General features: G+C 41.2%; 1 protein-coding gene and 1 pseudogene across 2 annotated transcripts in view; both read right to left on the bottom strand.

Annotated features, from left to right (window-relative positions):
* The window catches only part of LOC310991322 (NACHT, LRR and PYD domains-containing protein 3-like), a 271,452-nt pseudogene that overhangs the window by 216,368 nt on the left and 35,894 nt on the right, over positions 1-19,190 (bottom strand). The gene's annotated exons all lie outside the window — the stretch shown is intronic.
* LOC310991810 (caspase recruitment domain-containing protein 8-like) overlaps positions 1-19,190 on the bottom strand; it is a gene marked incomplete at its 5' end in the record, with an annotated part of 38,270 nt that overhangs the window by 2,240 nt on the left and 16,840 nt on the right. The window lies entirely within an intron of this gene.

Below are 19,190 nucleotides of genomic sequence, written 5' to 3'. Positions count from 1 at the left end.
ATTGAACAGCGGTCCTGCAGCCATCTTGCCAACTGAGTGGAGGAGGCTCTCATCCCATTGGACAGTCCTGTATAGCAGCTCCGCCTCCTGAGCCACAACAAACACCAGTCCAGTTGAAGAACACTGGAACTGGCCTGGACCAGGACACCTGAACCTGTGGGACACAGAAGGCAGAGTGACCACCTCAGACCCTGAGATGAAAAAGCTTCAATATTGGCTACAACATTGTGTTCCTCCTGACTCAGCTGACTGAGAGCTGATCCAGCTGATGTTCCCTCACACAGTCGACCATGAGGACGACGATGCAGAGACACAACTGCTGCGGCTCAGGAGAAGCTGTGAAGGAAGAGGAAGGGACTTTGGTAAAAACTGTGTTGAGTAAGTTTATTGCATGTTTACCTGTATGAGACTTGTGTAGATTCAGTTTCCAGTTCAGGTTTGAAGCTTGACTGCTGCAATTCAGAGAAAAACAATGTAAGTTGGTTTATTACAATTAAAAATATATTGTGTTGAGTGAAGCCAACAGATTTGTTCCACAGTCCTGAGTGACCTGAGGCACAGTGGACAAAGTCTGGGGGACTGACAGTGTGACACAGGGATTTGATGTCAACGTATTAATGTACAGACTGCATCTGAGAAGCAGCAGAGAAATGACAAATGTTTTGTGGAATAACCGTGACCATAATATGATCAGTTCATCCTTAAGATTATCCTCACAGTTAGTTTGAAGTGAGTTTTTACATGTTTTTCTGTTAATTTTAGACCTTTTTCATGTGAAACACTTGGTGCATGTAATTTCTTGTTGGCATACAATCTGAGCTGAATTTCTTGTGTGAGCAGCTATACGTTATTTATGTATTTATTTATTTTCTTTATGACCTTCATCCCCTCACGGTTAGGGACAGAGCTTCCATTGCAGAAGCAGCCATTGGGAGCTGTAACCTCAAGGTCATCAGTACCTGTTGAGGCAGCAACATGAGAACCCACTGGTGGATCTCAGCAGGAGGGAAGCTACCAAGCTGAAGTATGAGGACTTTAGGGCCTGGCTGAACAAAGGTCTTTAGAAGCAGTGGATAGATACCATCTGGTCAAAAAAGCTGTGGCCACCACAGTGGATGCTGTTGCAAAATTTAAAAAACATCTTTGGTTGCCAAGGTAGTCAAGAAGCACCTCAGTAGCAAGGCACCTGGAGCGGAGGAGATGCACTCTGAGATGCTTGAGGCTCTGGATATTGTAGGGCTGTCTTTGCCTACACATCTTTTCAATTGGGTACAATACCTGAAGAGTTGCAAACCACCAGTTTTGTGTGCTCCCTGGAAAATTCCATGCCAAGAGGCTGGAAGAGAGGCTCTGACCGATTGTCAACCTAGAGGGAGCAATATGGATTCTGTCCTGGATGTGGATCAGTGGACTTGTTCTTCACCTTTGCAGGAGCTCTGACGGGGGCATGGGAGTTTTTTTTTTAAAGTATATTTTTTGGGCTTTTATTGCCTTTAATTGATAGTGCAGTCGAGAGAGACAGGAAACGGGGAGGCAGAGAGTGGGGGAATGACACGCAGGAAAGGGCCGTCCGACGCGGGACTCGAACCGGGGCCGCCTGCACCGAGGACCGAGCCTCAACGTGGGGCGGCAGCTCTACCCAGTGAGCTAAACGCCACCCCGGGGGGCATGAGAGTTTGACCAGCTAGTCTACAAGTGTGCTGAGGACTTGGAAAGGGCTTACAACCATGTGCCCCTGGACACTCTGTGGGGGGTCCTCCAGGACGTAACACGCTTGTTGCTACAAGCCATTCAGTCCATGTACCACCAAAGAGTGAGATGTGTCTGTATTCTCAGAAGAAAACCAAACAAATTTGCGGCATAAAGGCCTTTGCACATAAAACACAAAAAATAAATTCAACCTCATATTGTGTCAATCATATTTACTTACCGAGTCTGAAACTTTCGTCTGTCATTTAAGTTTTGTGTGTGTGTGTGTGTGTGTGTGTGTGTGTGTGTGTGTGTGTGTGTGTGTGTGTGTGTGTGTGTGTGTGTGTGTGTGTGTGTGTGCGAGCCAGCCGCTGTTCAGGATCATGGAAATTTGTCGTCTTCTGTTTAATGTGTGAGCTAATAATCAATATCTATCAAACTGGAACTGACATCCTAAAATAAACTGTTGAAGTGATCATGATAATTCTGCTGCTCATTTACAAGCAGGTCCCCTGCTATTGACGTCCTCTCAGGATCAGACGGACACAATATTTTATTTTTCTCTTTTTATTACTTGACAAGTGAGAGGACCACAAAGTGCATCACTGCGCGATGACTTTTGTCTCCCTCTCCAAAGTTTGGAACAGAAAATAAAATCACATGCGAATAAAACGCAGCAGACTCGGTGTGCAACGACCTTTGGCTGAGAGGAGGAAAACAGGGATGAGTATCAGGACCTCCAGGAGTTGAGGTATCTTGGGATCTTGTGCATGGGTGAAGGTAGGATGTAGTGGGAGATCAACAGACAGATCATTACATCTGGAACCCTCTACTTAAAGTAACATTGCAGAGTTTTTCGGCCTTAAAATAATGTTTCCAGACTCGTTGCAATGGTAGAAAAATGGTTAATAGGATGAATGGTGCTGCCGCTGCAGCCTGAGCCGGGTCGCGTCGGCTGAAACTGCGCTATGTAACTTCCCTGCACGGGTACGAACCCCCCCTCCTCCCCCCTCCCCTCTGCGTCGAGGGAGAGACGTGGTAGGTAAAAGCAAAACTTACGGTTCCCCTCCGGTCGTCGTCGACCCCCCCACCCCCCTCACCCCCTCTTCCCCTCCCCCGACCACCCGCCACACAGTCTCCTTGCAAACATGTGGGAAATACTGTTGTTTATTAATGTGAATAAACGCTGGATGCGCTGGCTGATAAGTTTCGTTTTCGTTAAGTTTAGTTTTTCCCCCCAGACGATAGCGCTTCTCAACCAGATGGTGGAAGCACTGAGCTGAAACTCCGCAATGTTGCTTTAACCTGCTGCCACTGAGACCATGCCCCGGAAAAGTGGGAGAACATGGATAGAAGAGATTATTATTATTATGCAACTCATTCATCTAGTGCTGAAACCACAATCTAATCTATGAGTTTGTTTCTACACTGAAGATCTCATTGTTGTTACCAGCACAGGAGATAATCTCTGAATATTTTTTCCCCTCTGTTGAGCCCTTAAATCTGTCTGGAAAATCAGGATACAATGTTTTTCTCTCACCTTCAGCTTTGTGTTGTCCTCAAGCTCCAAGCTATCTTCATCAAACCTCTTCAGCTTCAAGTCATCTTCAGAGACCTTCAGCTTAGAGTTGTCCTCAGAGACCTTCAGCTTTGAGTCTTCCTCAGAGACCTTCAGCCTTGAGTCGTCCTCAGAGACCTTCAGCTTTGAGTCTTCATCAGAGACCTTCAGCCTTGAGTCATCCTCAGAGGACTTCAGCTTTGAGTCTTCATCAGAGGACTTCAGCTTTGAGTCATCCTCAGAGGACTTCAGCTCTGAGTCATCCTCTGAGGCCTTCAGCTTTGAGTCATCCTCAGAGGACTTCAGCTCTGAGTAATCCTCTGAGGCCTTCAGCTTTGAGTCATCCTCAGACTCCTTCAGCTTGTCCTCAGAGACTTTTGGCTTTGAGACACCTGTTAAAAGAGAAGAAACAAAGAACATCTCAGAAATCATTGCTATTCTTCTCTTTATCATATGCTAATCAGAAATAAACTCCACCTGACCACGTGGTTCATGCTGCTGTCCGTCGACAGAGTTCCTTAACAGCTGAGGGGAGGTTTTCTACCAGCCCAAACCAACATTCAATTCATCAGGAAAATTATTTGCATGGAGAATTTGTAAACAACAGGCAGAGAGATGTATCCATAAAGTTAAAGCAGACCTAAACCAGCGTTTCTCAAACTTGTATCAGTCACGGCACCTTTCAAAAGTGCATAAAATCTATCTACAATGAAAAGAGGAAGAGAGATAGGCCTACATACGTGCAGCGCGCAGGCACACGTTCAAAGTAATTTCTACTGGCTGTCTCCGCTCTGTTCTGACTCCGTTGCGAAAAATCAGAGCATTTCCACCGTGTGCGCTGCAATGCGTCTTAATACATCAAACGGAGCTAAAATGCAACAGAGTCTTTTATATGATTTTGTTCATGAAAAAGAATATATTTATGTATTCATTCTAGTGCTGCCAAATTACTTTACCCTGTTTAGGAGACTTTTATAGAGCAGCGCAGATATTTTTTTTGGTTTCTTGGTGCCTCTTTATATATGATGTGACGCAAAATGAAAGGAGATAAAACAAAACCAAATAAACATACCTATTCACAAGAAATATTTAGATTAACAAATGTCATTGCAGTCCCCTTAAAGGGATATTTCAGATTTTTTGAAGTAAGGTTGTATGAGCTACAAATGCCCATTAAGTGCACTAGATGCAGTAGAAACGTCTCTGCTGGTGCGGCATTTAGCTCACTGGGTAGAGCTGCTGCCCCATGTTTAGGCTCAGTCCTCGGTGCAGGCGGCCCCGGTTCGAATCCCCCGTCAGGCAGGTCTTTCCTGCATGTCATTCCCCCACTCTCTGCCTCCCCATTTCCTGTCTCTCTCCCAACTGTACTATCAATTAAAGGCAATAAAAGCCCAAAAACTATACTTTAAAAAAGAAAAGAAAAAGAAAGGTCTCTGCTCTCCCCCACTGAGAAACACCGGCACATCGCGCTGCACCGAGACACAGGCAGTACACTGTTGTCAATGAGGGAAAATTAATCAAGTGTACTTTCGACACCTACAAGAAGTCCCGTCTCAAAATAATACACCAAATAATACACCAGTTCAAGAGTATGATCTAAAGTAAAAAAATTACAATGCATCAGTTGGTTGGAAAAAAGTTTGGTAACACTTTCTATGAAGGTCTAGTTTATAATGCATTAGGAGCACATGCATAAGACATTATAATGCATTTATAATGCTTCATACATGTCATTATAATGGTGTATAATCATGTATAATAACTTATACCAAGGTTTATAAAGTATTACAAGTGTCGACATAATGTATTATAAATTAAGCACTTATAATGTTTTATACCTGCATATAAAGTGACAACAGTGTTTGAATGAAGAATCTGAAGTCCTGGGTCACATAACACATTATAACCATCTATACTCTAGCCAGTGGTAAAGACAAACATAGAACTGCTCAACATAGAACAGATACTAAATGCTCGGTTACGGAAAGGGCGTAATGCCTTATAAATATCAATAATATGTTATAGGATGACTTTAAGAGCTTTTAGTAAAGTGACAACACTGTATAAAGTTATTACCATTTGTATGTCATTATAACACAATTATAATCACTTAGGAGCAGTATTTTGGTGGCTGTAAGTAAAGTGTAAGTCAACCATAATGATGTTTAAAGCAACTCTTTATTTTGCAGAAACAAAATGGTTTGTTGACCTATGGAGAGAATATAGGTCAATAAAAAAACAAGTCTCTTACCAAACCAAAATCAGACAAAATGCATATTACTTTGTTCATCTTTAAAAAATACTTTTACAGCTCTACAAGTTTTAAATACAAAATAAAACAGGTAGGCAGAGGCACAACATTTTGGTACTCTTATCAGCTGATGTACCTAATTTTTCAACAGTTACGAATTGCATATTTACGAATGTCATGCAGGAGCCGGCCAATGATATGAAATCTATGATTCCTGCCCAACCAGTATTCCCACTCAATCACTTTTAAATGTTCTTGCAAAAGTTTTGTGGTACGGTTTCCACGGTGCCTCCACACTTCAACCTTGAACGTCTGCCACGCACGTTCCAAATGCTGAGTGTGGGCTCCAGTGTTTGGGTCAACAAAATGCCTTTTATGGCATACTGTGTGATGGTCAAATCCCATATCTCCAAGTGCCCGCTGGTAAGCTCGCCATTCATCAGAGACAATCTGTGAGCCTCCTCTCACATGGTGTATTATGGTTGGCAGGAGATCTTCTCTTGAACGGCCTCTCACCACCTTCAGTATGGGTCTTCTTGATGTTTGCCCAACTTCAAGTAAGCCCAAAACCCACTTTTTTGTGTGGCGCCAGGCAGGTCCAAAGCGTCCTCTGTTATACTGCAAAACCAAATATTTTCAGATGGAGTAAAAAAGCTTTCTTGGAAGCCACTTTTCAAAACAGCTCATTACTTTTTTTAAATTCACACTGCAAAAAACAAACAACAAATGGATAATTTACAAAAGAAATAACTTGTACACACTACTTACTTTCCTCTTGTGAGAGAATTTGCTTTCATCTAACATCACAAAGCAATGACGTCCACCAATCTTCAATTTCCCCTGGTGTCTCAGTTTGTCAATGGCTGTAATGCAGACCTTGAGAAATGGAAGTTCTGAATGCAGAGAGAGACCCGTGTCGTGTAAAAAAAACAACAACAAAAAGTGTCACGACTTCCTGTATCTGGCCCTTCAAAATAAAAGTCTTTCATATTGATTTTGAGTTAATATTGACAAGACAGGGCTCCAAAGGTTTGTTTGTTTTTTCCAGCGACCAATCGACCAATGAAATTTTGGTCTGCTAATTTTTGGGGGCAGCCCTAGAAGTGATTTATGTTTTCTTTTTCAGGTTTGAAAATGCCATATCCAATACCTGTACCATTCAATTTTATTTGATTTAATGACATTTATGTCAAAGATACAGGAGAGTGATAATACATAGCAGCCGATAAAATCTGTTGTTCAATATCTCATGACTGATGAAAAATTTGCCGTGTTGCGTGCAGTAGAATTTTGATGCATGTGCCAATGCACACCCCTAGTAATTATTAATTGTAACTGATAATTACAAAATATTACATCTGTGCCTACAGCAGTGTGGGGATATACCCATACCAGATGTCATTCATTACATATGCGTTATGGATAAGGGTATGTGCTACATGAATAAACAATTAATAATATCCTAGGAAGAAACAGCAGAGCGCTCCTCAAGTTGTCACCTGAGTGGGCTGCAGGTGAGCCGGCACAACAGTGCCTCCTTCATTCTTTTTTTTTTTTTTTTTACTAGCCCCCCCATCCCGGTCAGACATGTCTCTAAAATTGCACACTGGCCTGCGGCCACAACTCAAACTTCATGGTGCACACACTATGGGGTGGCCCCACTCTTGGACAGTTTTTAATGAGAGGCAATGCTGCCCAGACATTTGCGCCCACACAACAATGTACAGTAATGTACAGTAGTAAGTTTTGCAAAACACCATCATCAGCGGTCCCGTAAAAAAACAATGAAAACCGGACATATTTATATGAATTCATATGTATCTCCCCCTCCCTCCTCCGAAGCCGTTGACAGGATGTGAAAAGTGGACATGTCTGAGCATAAAATTAACGTAGCAATGGCGTTTCTTACCATACATATCCATCAGCTTTGGAGACAACGTTTAGGTGCATGGGCCTTTTGCAGGTGGAGCAGATCATGCAACGCTGTAGGATTCCTCTTCTTTGCATCCATACAACTGTTTTTCTCCGGCTGCGTATCGTGTCCTCTTGTCGTATTAATCGACAAATTTCACCACTCAATAAATTTGCCATGTTGGCATCCTTCACCTGACCTGACCTGAAGAGCGGGCAACGACGATCTCCCATGGATCCATGCGATCTCCCGCTTGCGTCCAAAATTGCCTTCTGGGAATGGTGCGTTCATGCAAGCCAGAACGTTGGGAAAAGGGAATTCCGAGTTGTTAAAAATAAATTGAATGGTTCCCCTTGTTTAGTTTAAAGTCTTAAATTCTGCTGTCTTTTCAGAAACACTTTTTGTTGACATTTCAACGTACATTTCATTTGTAATTATACATTATAATGGTTGCTTAGTTTATCTTACACTATGATTACAGCAATATGTGGAGGTTAATTGCTATTGTATTGACTAAATTAGTTAGCCTGTGTTGGCAGCCGGGTGACATTAGCTGAGAGGTTTTGCAAGTGAACTGAAATCATCAAGCAATTGAATTTATTTACAGCATGAACGGAATTTATTGATTGTTAGAAGCCAGAATTTCCAAGTTCTGATTACTCCTGAACGTCGCACAGGGGATCACAAAGACGACAGGAAAGACGCACTTGACTGCAGGTTTGAAAAGAAAGGCGGTGGACGGTTAAGGTCTGCAAAAGGCAACGAAACCAAACTCTAAGGTAATATTTTTCAACACAGACTGTAAAACATGAACAAAATGCATATAGTTATTTTGAGGTGTTTTGGCCTAAGTTTTGTCGGCCAAGCTTAAACGTTAACATCCAGGCCACATGGGTAAGCTAACGTTAATCCAGCCAACATGTGGAAAAAGCAAATGTTAGTGCATAGTGTTAATGTGGGAGCGTTTTGCTGTAAAGTTTGAATCAAATTCAAACTAACAATAGCCAAAGAATAATACTTAAAACTCTAACCCTCGGTTGATTATGTTTTACGAATAGCCATGTACACGAGAAGGGGAGCTGTGAATCCTCCGCCACCAAAAGACAACAGGGCTTCCACTCCTGCTGTGGAGGAAGAGAAAATGGGTATGTTTTGCCATTTTAGGTTGTTTCTTTTTCTGTATTGTATTGTATTGTCCAAAAATCATCTTTAAACATGGGCTTTGTTCATAATATTAATATTAGCGTGTAAGTTAGAGCTGAAACTTTCATATTCAAACCATTTAACACATTCGAAAATTTAAAGTTAAGGTTAGATGATGCCTGGTTGAGTCATATCCAGCATAGGCCTAAAAAGGTTATAGATTGTGTTTCAAACTTGGCATAGCATCCCTGTCACAGCTATTAGCTAAAATAATTTCATTTAATATTTACAAAAATAATTTCTTGGTTTCTTTTTTTTGTGATCCTTGCTAATGTGTTGTGTGCAGCTCCTACAATCAAGCATGAGCTGGCTATGATCAAACTTCAGCTGGAGGCAGAGAGAGAGCGCGGGAGACTCCGAGAAGAAACCATAGAAATGCTGAAGTCAGATAAAGACTACCTTCAGCGTGAACTGACAAGCAAGGCTGACTTAATGAGGGAACTAGTCAAATCTGGGAACAGATCGGTGGAGCCATCATCTAGTTCAGGTGATCAGTTATATGCCAGTGTTGCTCCTGGGTTATTACATGAATTTTCACACATTTGAATTTTGACATCCACCATCTTGGATTGTTCTACAATGTTTGTTATAACTAGAAACACAATAAGAAGAAAAAAATATGAATTAATGTTTTAGAACTGTGTCTTTGTGTGTGTTTGATTTATTGCAGCAGAGTCTTCCAAGAGTCAGGTGAAAAGAGTTTTCATCTCTGATGAAGAATCTGAAGTTGCTTCGACCTTAGCCATCGACTCGGCATTGTCTGATTCGTCCTTGGAAGATGACTCCAAGAAGAAGAAAAAGCTGAAGAAGAGATCCCCAAAGTTTAGTGGAACCCCCAAACCAGAAACCAGTCGTGTTCGAGGTAAGATTGTTTTATACATCAGTAATGAGTGAAATTGACTGTTTTAACTGTGTTTTTTTTAACTGCTTGCATAAAAAACCATTAAATATAAACCATGAACTAAGAATAATGAATAAAAAGGTAGAACAGACTGTATTTTACCAAAAAGTTAATTATTTTTGACAGTATGTCATCAACTCTAAGACTTTTTGTGGTCCTCAAGAGATAGCCAGTTCACAAACAAAATTAAAATACTTTACTGATTCCAGAGGGGAAATTGTGTAATGTTACTGTGCTCTCATAAAATGATAGAGCAGGCAAAAATAGAACAAAAGATGTTATGTATATATACAACATTATGTACTCTCCTTTCATATACTGCACATACCAGTTAATGCATTCTCTTTACAATGACAGATGAACTTTTTTTTTCTTTCAGTGAAAAACTGCAGAGACATCCTTAAAAGGTACAAGGCAGTGCTGAAGAGCTACAGTGAGGGGGGGGTCCATGAAATCTGCCTTTGAAGAAGTCGGTGTTGACCGCAACACAATCGCCAGAACAGCGGTCATCGCATAGCTCAGCCTTGCAGCCCCTGAAGCTTTCAGAGCTCTGGGCCAGTGGAATGAGAAGTTTGAAAAGCTCCCCACCTTTGTGGATAGATGTCGCGCGGCTATTACAGCTGAGATTAAAGAGTGCATAAGAGAAATGAAAGAGAATGGTACTTTGCTACCCATTGCACATTAAATGTGCAAAAAAGCTACTCTGTTCCAAGTTTTAATTTGTTATGTTATAAATTGCATTCTTTAGTCTCTCAGGTGCAAGAATTTAAATTTGTGAGCTATGCTTTTTTTTTCTTTTTCTTTTTTACAGATTTCAATTGTATTGATATGTACAGAATATGCACATGCACCTTTTCTTTATATTTTGTTTTGAAATCTGCCTTTGAAGAAGTTGGTGTTGACCGCAACACAATCGCCAGAACGGCGGTCATCGCAGAGCTCAGCCTTTGTATTGATATGTACAGAATAACATGCACCGTTTCTTTATATTTTGTTTTCGCAAAATAAAGTTGTTTTAAAAATCATTATGGTGTATAATTTTTAACTTACACTTTACTTACAGCCACCAAAATACTGCTCCTAAGTGATTATAATTGTGTTATAATGTCATACAATTGGTAATAACTTTATACAGTGTTGTCACTTTACTAAAAGCTCTTAAAGTCATCCTATAACATATTATTGATATTTATAAGGCATTACGCCCTTTCCGTAACCGAGCATTTAGTATCTGTTCTATGTTGAGCAGTTCTATGTTTGTCTTTACCACTGGCTAGAGTATAGATGGTTATAATGTGTTATGTGACCCAGGACTTCAGATTCTTCATTCAAACACTGTTGTCACTTTATATGCAGGTATAAAACATTATAAGTGCTTAATTTATAATACATTATGTCGACACTTGTAATACTTTATAAACCTTGGTATAAGTTATTATACATGATTATACACCATTATAATGACATGTATGAAGCATTATAAATGCATTATAATGTCTTATGCATGTGCTCCTAATGCATTATAAACTAGACCTTCATAGAAAGTGTTACCAAAAGTTTTTTTTTTTATCTGGAACTAACCAACTCACTCGCACTGTATCACTCCTCCTCTTCCACACACTGCTGATTCAAACAGCTGAACAGCGGAGTGATACAGTGCGTCACGGAGCCTGCCTGAGTGGCGGAGTACTGAGTGAGTTGTTTAAAAATTGATATGTCAGTTCTTGTCTGTCTGTTGTCCTTTGTTTCATTTGTTGTGTTAAAGCCAACAAAGAAAGTATAAAAAACAACAACAATATGCAATTCATAAAAAAGTTGGAGGTGAAATGAGCCCAGACTCATTTGACAATCAGACTGATGAAGAGGAGACAGAGGTTCAGTACTCACAGGTTTTGTCTCTGGAGGCTCTAATCTCCTTGTCCCAGCCCAACCTGTAGGAACAAACACAACAGAGTGAAATAATCAGGTTTTGTTTGAGTTTGCTTTATTAAACTGAACTGTGATGAACCAGGATCAGTTTGGTTGAGTTTTAATTGGTAAATGGTAAATGGATTTGCTCTTCTAAAGCACTTTTCTAGTCTCTCAGACGACTCAAAGAGCTTTACACTGTAGGTCACATTCACTCTCTTACAGCACTAGGCACAGCACGGGAAACTAACCATTCACACACATTCATACACCCAATGCACACATTGGGGGTGTGGGTTCAGTGTCTTGCCCAAGGACACTTCAACATGTTGACTGGGGAATCGAATCTCTTATATTTCGGTTAGAGAATGACCTGCTCTACCTCCTGAGCCATAGTCGACCAATTAAAGCTGATCAATGTGTTAGTCAGTGACCTTTGGGATCAACCAGAGCTTTAAGTCTCATGTTCAACCAGGTTACCATGGTGTCACCATGTTTACTAATGATTTGATCTGGACCAGGTGGCGTTTAAAGGATCAGATCAAATAAAATAGAGAAGATGGCTCAACCAGGTCTAGAAAAGTAAATCCACCACTTCTACAGGAAGCTCAGGATCTGGGCAGTGCTGTCCTGATGTTCCAGCTGCTGCACATCATTATGTATTTGACTCTTACCTATCACAGATACTGTGAACTTGAGTGTCAACTATAAAACATACCAGCCTCAGCACTGTCATGATACACTACAGCAGTGTTAGCAGTTAGCTGACTAGTAAAACAACATTTTAAACTCATTGATAACATCAGTAACAGGAAGCTAGCTAATAATAGCACGTCTACTGTATCTGTCACTAATGAAACCAGATGGACCAACAACATGACATCACTGGCCAATGAAACCCAGCAGCCCTGGTTCTCATCATGTGTTCCTTCTACTGAAGAGACACTGAGAACACTCTGACCTGCTGCATCACTGTGTGGTTTAGAAACTGAACCACCTCCAACTGAAAAACCCTGCAGTGCAGGAAGAAAGGTCATTGGTGCCTCACTCCTGGACATCTACAGCACCTGCCAACATAATCTACACTGAGAATGACAACAGAGTGAAATGAAATGAGCTGAAAGTGAAGAGTCATTGTCAGTGTGAGAGAAGAACAACTTGTTGTAAAAGAGCTGACACATGTAAAGTGTTTCAGTTTGTGTAACTCCATCAGCTGTCAGTGTTTTTATGACTATGTTTCTGGTGAAGACGACATGTGTCAATGTTGTAGTGAATTGGTGAATTGTATTAGTGTGTTCTTGTGTTTTATATGTTTGTGTTAATGTGTAGTTGACAGTGTGTGAGTTACAACATTAAATTAACAGTTTCAGCAGTTGTGTGTTAGAAAAAGTGTTAAAACCAGTTCATAGTGATGGTAAAAAGCTGTTCTTGTGGATCATCATCAACACACACACACACACACACACACACACACACACACACACACACACACACACACACACACACACACACACACACACACACACACACACACACACACACACACACACACACAGTAATATTTAATCCCTTATTTAGTTATATTTTGTTGTCTAGTTTTCAGAAATATACTTTTAGTTTGTTTATTATATTTAGTATTATTTGAGTTAATCTGAGTAATTTGTTAATGCATTTGTTTTGAAGGCACCGGGGTGGGCTTATGGTTTTTTACCACAGACAAGGGAAGGACCCTTTGTTTGTCCACTTCACTGTTGGAAATAAACCCATGATGAGTTAGTAGGAGCCCCAGGAGGGGTTCACGTGCACCCCCCTTATTTTTTTTTCTAGTCTGGATTGTTTGCATCCTTGGAACCTCTAAAATAGAGATTTGGATGATCCCCGGAACAAAACCTGTCCAAAATGTGTTTTTTGCAATGTTTTAGTACCCCTATGATACCTGTGGAATTGTTGCCAGGAATGCCAGTCAGACTGTCTTTCAAAGACTGTAGCACGCTCAAATTTTGAGCGAGCCCAAAGATAGAGATATCAATGTATTTGGGACAACCTCAGGTTTCCAGTGTGACCAAGTTTGTCATGCTACCTTGTCAGGAAGGGAGCTAAAAACCTAATGATTTAAAGTCAGATGAAAATTTTGTGAGGGAAAAACAGCCATCTACATGTTTTCAAATGGTCCCTTGACCTGTCACCTAGATGTATGTGAATGGAAATGGGTTATATGGGTACCTACAGGCCTCTCCTATCCAGACATACCCAATTTATGTGAATCTAATGCAGTTTTGGGGGAGAACCATGCAGTAATTTGCATGCAGTAGCCTACAAATATGTCATTTCCGCCTATATACAAAATGGTGTATTTGACTATTTCTGCACACTGGGGGTTCATAAACAGTCACAAAATTGCATGAATTGGGTATGACTGGATAGCTGAGATGCTTGTGCATCCAATCAGCCTATTCAATTGTGATTTTAGTCCATAAAGTAGTGTATTGGCACAAATGGTGCTTATTGCTTATCATAAGCAATAATTCAATCACTCTTTGAAATGAACATTGGAGGATTTATTCACGTGTGCTAAACAGTAATTTCACCAAATGTAGCCATTTAGTAACTATGTATGAAATGCAATAACTTATGGTCATAGGAGCAAGAAATATTGCAAACATTAACTACTGTAGGAACCAGGGACATGTCCCCTATAGAATTCCTCTAGAGGAAGCTTGATTTTAGTAGTTTCTTCATCATCATACATTTTTGCTTCAATGGTCTCATCTTGCTCTTCTTCCTCTTCTTCACTATCTGCCTCCTGTGTGAGTATGTCAACCAGAGATGGAGGCATTATGGGTCTAGCAGTCCACACTACTCCACAGTACTCCATAGTACTCCACAGTACTCCATCTTCATTCTTCTCCCATCCCTGGTGAAAATCATTTTGTAATATATGTTCTTGTTATACATAAAAAAGCAAACACAGTTAACAATATAATATTATTTACCAGATGTAGGTCATTTAGGCTGCTCAGAGATGGGCGTAGCTGCCTGTTTGTAACCTGCCACTCCAAAATAAAGTTAATGCAGTGCATGTGAAGATGATACACAAGATGGTCACCTCCCACCATCACAATGCTGTCGCCATCCACCACAGTGCTGTCTCTCCACCCACATTGATCGCTGCAACCATAGAGTTGCAGGTTACAAGCGGGCAGCTACCTTGGACTGCTGGACCGATAATGCCTCCATCTCTGGTTGACATATTCACACAGGAGGCAGATAGCGAAGAAGAGGAAGAACAACAAGATGAGACCATTGAAGCAGAGACTTTTGATGATAAAGAGGAATACTAAAATCAAGCTTCCTCTGCAAGAGGAATCATGTATGGGACATGTCCCTGGTTCCTACAGTAGTTAATGTTTGCAATTTTTCTTCCTCTTATACCATTAGTTATTGCATTTCATACATGAGCTCTTGAGGATATCATTGTGTTAAGTTACTGTGTGTTTAGAGTAATGACTGTTCAGGGGAAGGAACTGTTCATGATTTGTCCTGGACCTGATGGACCTGTACCTGCTCCCAGAGGGAGGTAGGTGATGGTTTGGATGGAAGTGATCACTGAGAATTGCTGTAGCTCTGGAGAGGCAACAGAGCTAGCTATATAGTCCAGGGAGGGAGGTGGACAGCTGATCACTTCTTCTGCAGACCTTATCACTCTCTGCAGTCTCTTCCTGTCAGTCACAGTGCAGCCAGCATACCATACAGATGGCATGGCATACACCAGCAAGCTCTCAATTGAGATGAGAAGGTCTTCCTGCAGTTTGTTCCATCTCAAGACCCTCGGAGGGGGAGACGTTGCTGGGCTTTCTGGACGAGGACAGTTATGTCAGCTGACCACGATAGATCCTCTGAGATATGGATCCCTACAAACTTAAAGGTGGAAACCCTTTCCACAAGGTCAGGAGGGGGGGTCAGTCTTGTGCCTCCAAAAGTCAGGATGGAAGAGCTCTTGTCACCAACTTTAACAGACTGTGGATGGTTAGAAAGAAAATTCTTAATCCAAGCACAGGTGGTAGGAGGGAGATTTAGTGTGACCAGCTTGTCTGGTATGATGGTATTGAATGCCGAGCTGTAGTCGAAAAGCATCCTAACTTTCCCTGAAAATTGAGTAAGTGTGGAGGATGCCACCCTATTCCAGCTGAGATGAAGATGTGCTTTTGTGGTTGCCATGCTAGTGGAGTAAAGGTTAAAGGCCTGGAAGTGGAGATGAACTGGGTCCTTTCTGCCGTCAATTATCAAGGGAAATGTCAACTCTCTGCCCATCAAGAGTGATGAGCCGGAGATATTGGACTCAGAAAGTAGATTGTTTCAAAATCATAACAATTGTGTACATCCCACCAACGGCTGCTGCTCAAGTTCAATGCAAAGTTTTCCATGCAGTCGTTGCTAGGATACAGGCCAAACATCCTGAGGCACTGACCTCAATGACGTTTCCCTGATGGACTCACTGGGGGATGTGGTGGAGAGATGAACACTGAAGATGGAGGAGGCCATTCTGAATAACTTGGATCATCCTCTTCATGACACCTTGATGGACCAGGAAAGCAGTGGTGGTGGTGGACAGCTCCTCTGTCTTCACTGCAGGACGAAGAAAGCCATCAGGCTGAAGGTAGCTACAAAGAGTCTTCTCTTCTGCAAATTGTCAGAAGACTCTTCTGCGAATGGTTGATCACAGACAAATTAATTTGTAAAGTAATTTGTATTCGCATTTGTAACAGAAGTCCAAGGATGTTCCAGGTAGCGTCCTCGGTGGACCTGCTTGTCTTGTAGGCAAACTGATGGGAAGCAGTCCTTGATTTGCCTTAGGACCAGCCTCTCAAAGCACTTAGTGACCACGGGTGTTAGGGTGATGGGTCTGAAGTCAATGAGGCCGCTGATGGTGGTGGATTTGGGAACAGGCATTATGGTGGCTGATTTCAGGCAGTGAGGGACAGTGGCTTGTGTCAGTGAGAGGTTGAATATTTTTGTAAATACAGTAGACAGCTGATCAGCACACACTTAAAATACTTTGCCAGGAACTCCGTCAGGATCAGAAGCTTTCTTCTGATTCACTGACTTAAACACACTTGTGAACCTGATGTTCTTTGAGGGAGAGTGTGCGTGGATATGCTCAGAGGAAACTATGGGCAGCGGTGTGTGGGAGGCTGGAATGCTTTGGGTTTCTCAAAGCGGGTAAAGAAGTGGTTTAGCTCCTCTGTTAAAATGACCTTACAGACCCAGCCATGTTGCCCTGATAATATGTGTTTTAGGCCTTCCCACACTTGCCTGGGGTTGTTGTTTAACATGTAATCCTTCAACTTGTTCTTATCAGCTTTATTGCTCAAGACAAACAATAAGCACCATTTGTGCCAATACACTACTTAATGGACTAAAATCAATTGAATAGGCTGATTGGATGCACAAGCATCTCAGCTATCCAGTCATACCCAATTCATGTAATTCTGTGACTGTTTATGAACCCCCAGTGTGCAGAAATAGTCAAATACACCATTTTGTATATAGGCGAAAATGACATATTTGTAGGCTACTGCATGCAAATTACTGCATGGTTCTCCCCCAAAACTGCATTAGATTGACATAAATTAGGTATGTCTGGATAGGGGAGGCCTGTAGGTACCCATATAACCCATTTCCATTCACATACATCTAGGTGACAGGTCAAGGGACCATTTGAAAACATGTAGATGGCTGTTTTTCCCTCACAAAATTTTCATCTGACTTTAAATCATTAGGTTTTTAGCTCCCTTCCTGACAAGGTAGCATGACAAACTTGGTCACACTGGAAACCTGAGGTTGTCCCAAATACATTGATATCTCTATCTTTGAGCTCGCTCAAAATTTGAGCGTGCTACAGTCTTTGAAAGACAGTCTGACTGGCATTCCTGGCAACAATTCCACAGGTATCATAGGGGTACTAAAACATTGCAAAAAACACATTTTGGACAGGTTTTGTTCCGGGGATCATCCAAATCGCTATTTTAGAGGTTCCAAGGATGCAAAAAATCCAGACTAGAAAAAAAAATAAGGGGGGTGCACGTGAACCCCTCCTGGGGCTCCTACTAAGCCTATTATAACACAGAGGGACAAGAGAGATAGAGAGAGAAAAGAGAGTGAAGTGGTATTGGTATTGGTGGTGGCGGTGTCTGGTGTCGAACAAATGAATCAACCAGTGACTTTTGAGATAATGTAAGCTACTTCTCACCAGAGACTTTGTTCTCACGCATCGCGATTTTTTTTTATTTTCACCGAATCAAGTCGTCACGCATTTGTATCGATTTTTAATCGAGTCACGATGCATCGTTACATTCCTACTGATGTGTGTGAATCAGCATGTTGGTGCTAATAATACACGTTGAAATATCCACTGAATTAACTTTTACTTTGAATATGAATAAAACTAACAACATCCAACCACTTCCTCAATATTAAAAGAAAGTGATGTTAAATTCAAAATGAAAAGACGACTCAGTGATTGTTACTTTATTTTCAGAACATGTCTGCTTCCTGTTTTCTCCCCTGTTGCCATGGTGAATCACAATATCGGAGCTCCATTGATGATGGCTTTTTACTAGTCGTCAGGCACAAGCTCAACGTACTCAGAGTCGCCTTACCTAACTCAGATCAGCTGTTCTGGAACTGAAAAACTATACACAACACATAAACCGCTAGAGGACATACAAACAACTGAATCCCATGGTCGTACAATGAACAGGTACAGCTGAGAAACTCATTACAGACAACCAATATAAACAGTCAAACATCCATAAGAATAATATGTTACTGAAGCAGACAGAAAATCAGCAGAACAGAAATAAGAGAATCCAATATAAAGAGCACGTTGTTGTTCAGCCTGATTTCAGCGCCCCCTTTTGACTGATCTGTGCCAACATTTACCTGAAACAAACTGGCATTAAGCTGCTGCCCATTCACAGGCATTTATCTCTGTAAAAACAAACATGGCTGTTTGATTATTTAGAGATAAACTTTCTCTTCTGATAATATTTTACCCCAGGTCGCTGATCTCATTCACTGTGAGGAATCTGTGGACGTTGGAACAAAGTCACAGAGAAAACGTCTTCAGATTCAGATGGGCAGAGACTGAGCTGTGACCACAGCGCCACCTGCTGACACTACTATAAACAGGCAGAAATCTTCATCTAGGTGAGTTTTTGTTTCCTTTTTGTACATTAAAGGTTGAATATGTAGAATCTTCATTAAAAGCTATATTAAAAAAAAAAAAATACATCCGCGGGGCGTTTTGAGGGGTACAGAATGAAAGTTTTGCTTTCCCATAAAAACATTTTTTTTAGTCTGAATTAATATTTTTACATTTTTTTGACGGGCTCTACAATGACTTTCTGTCAACGTTCTGTTTACATTTGTACCTGACACGACACAATTCTCCGCTGTTTTCCTGCCTCCTCCCGGTCGTATGCGTTTGTTTCCAACCAAGCCTATTATCAATTGATTATCATATAGGTTAGGATGGGTGTATTCGTGTAGTCTTATCTGTCATAAACACGTTTACTGTCGCGGACTCCCGGTGCCCAAGCTGCTTTTTCTTTTTCTTTTTTTCCCAACTTGACAAGAGCAGTGACAGCGGAGGCTCTGAGCGCAGGTTTGGTTTTCAGCAGCGGTGTGAAGGCAGAGAGCCTCCACTCTCCCTGCAACAAGCTACAAGTCATTTATTATGCTGTTAATGACGGTAAAAATGAAACAT

Source organism: Trachurus trachurus, assembly GCF_905171665.1.
Source record: "Trachurus trachurus genome assembly, chromosome: 9".
In the NCBI taxonomy this organism is placed as follows: domain Eukaryota; kingdom Metazoa; phylum Chordata; class Actinopteri; order Carangiformes; family Carangidae; genus Trachurus; species Trachurus trachurus.
This window is presented reverse-complemented; position numbering and strand designations above follow the sequence as displayed.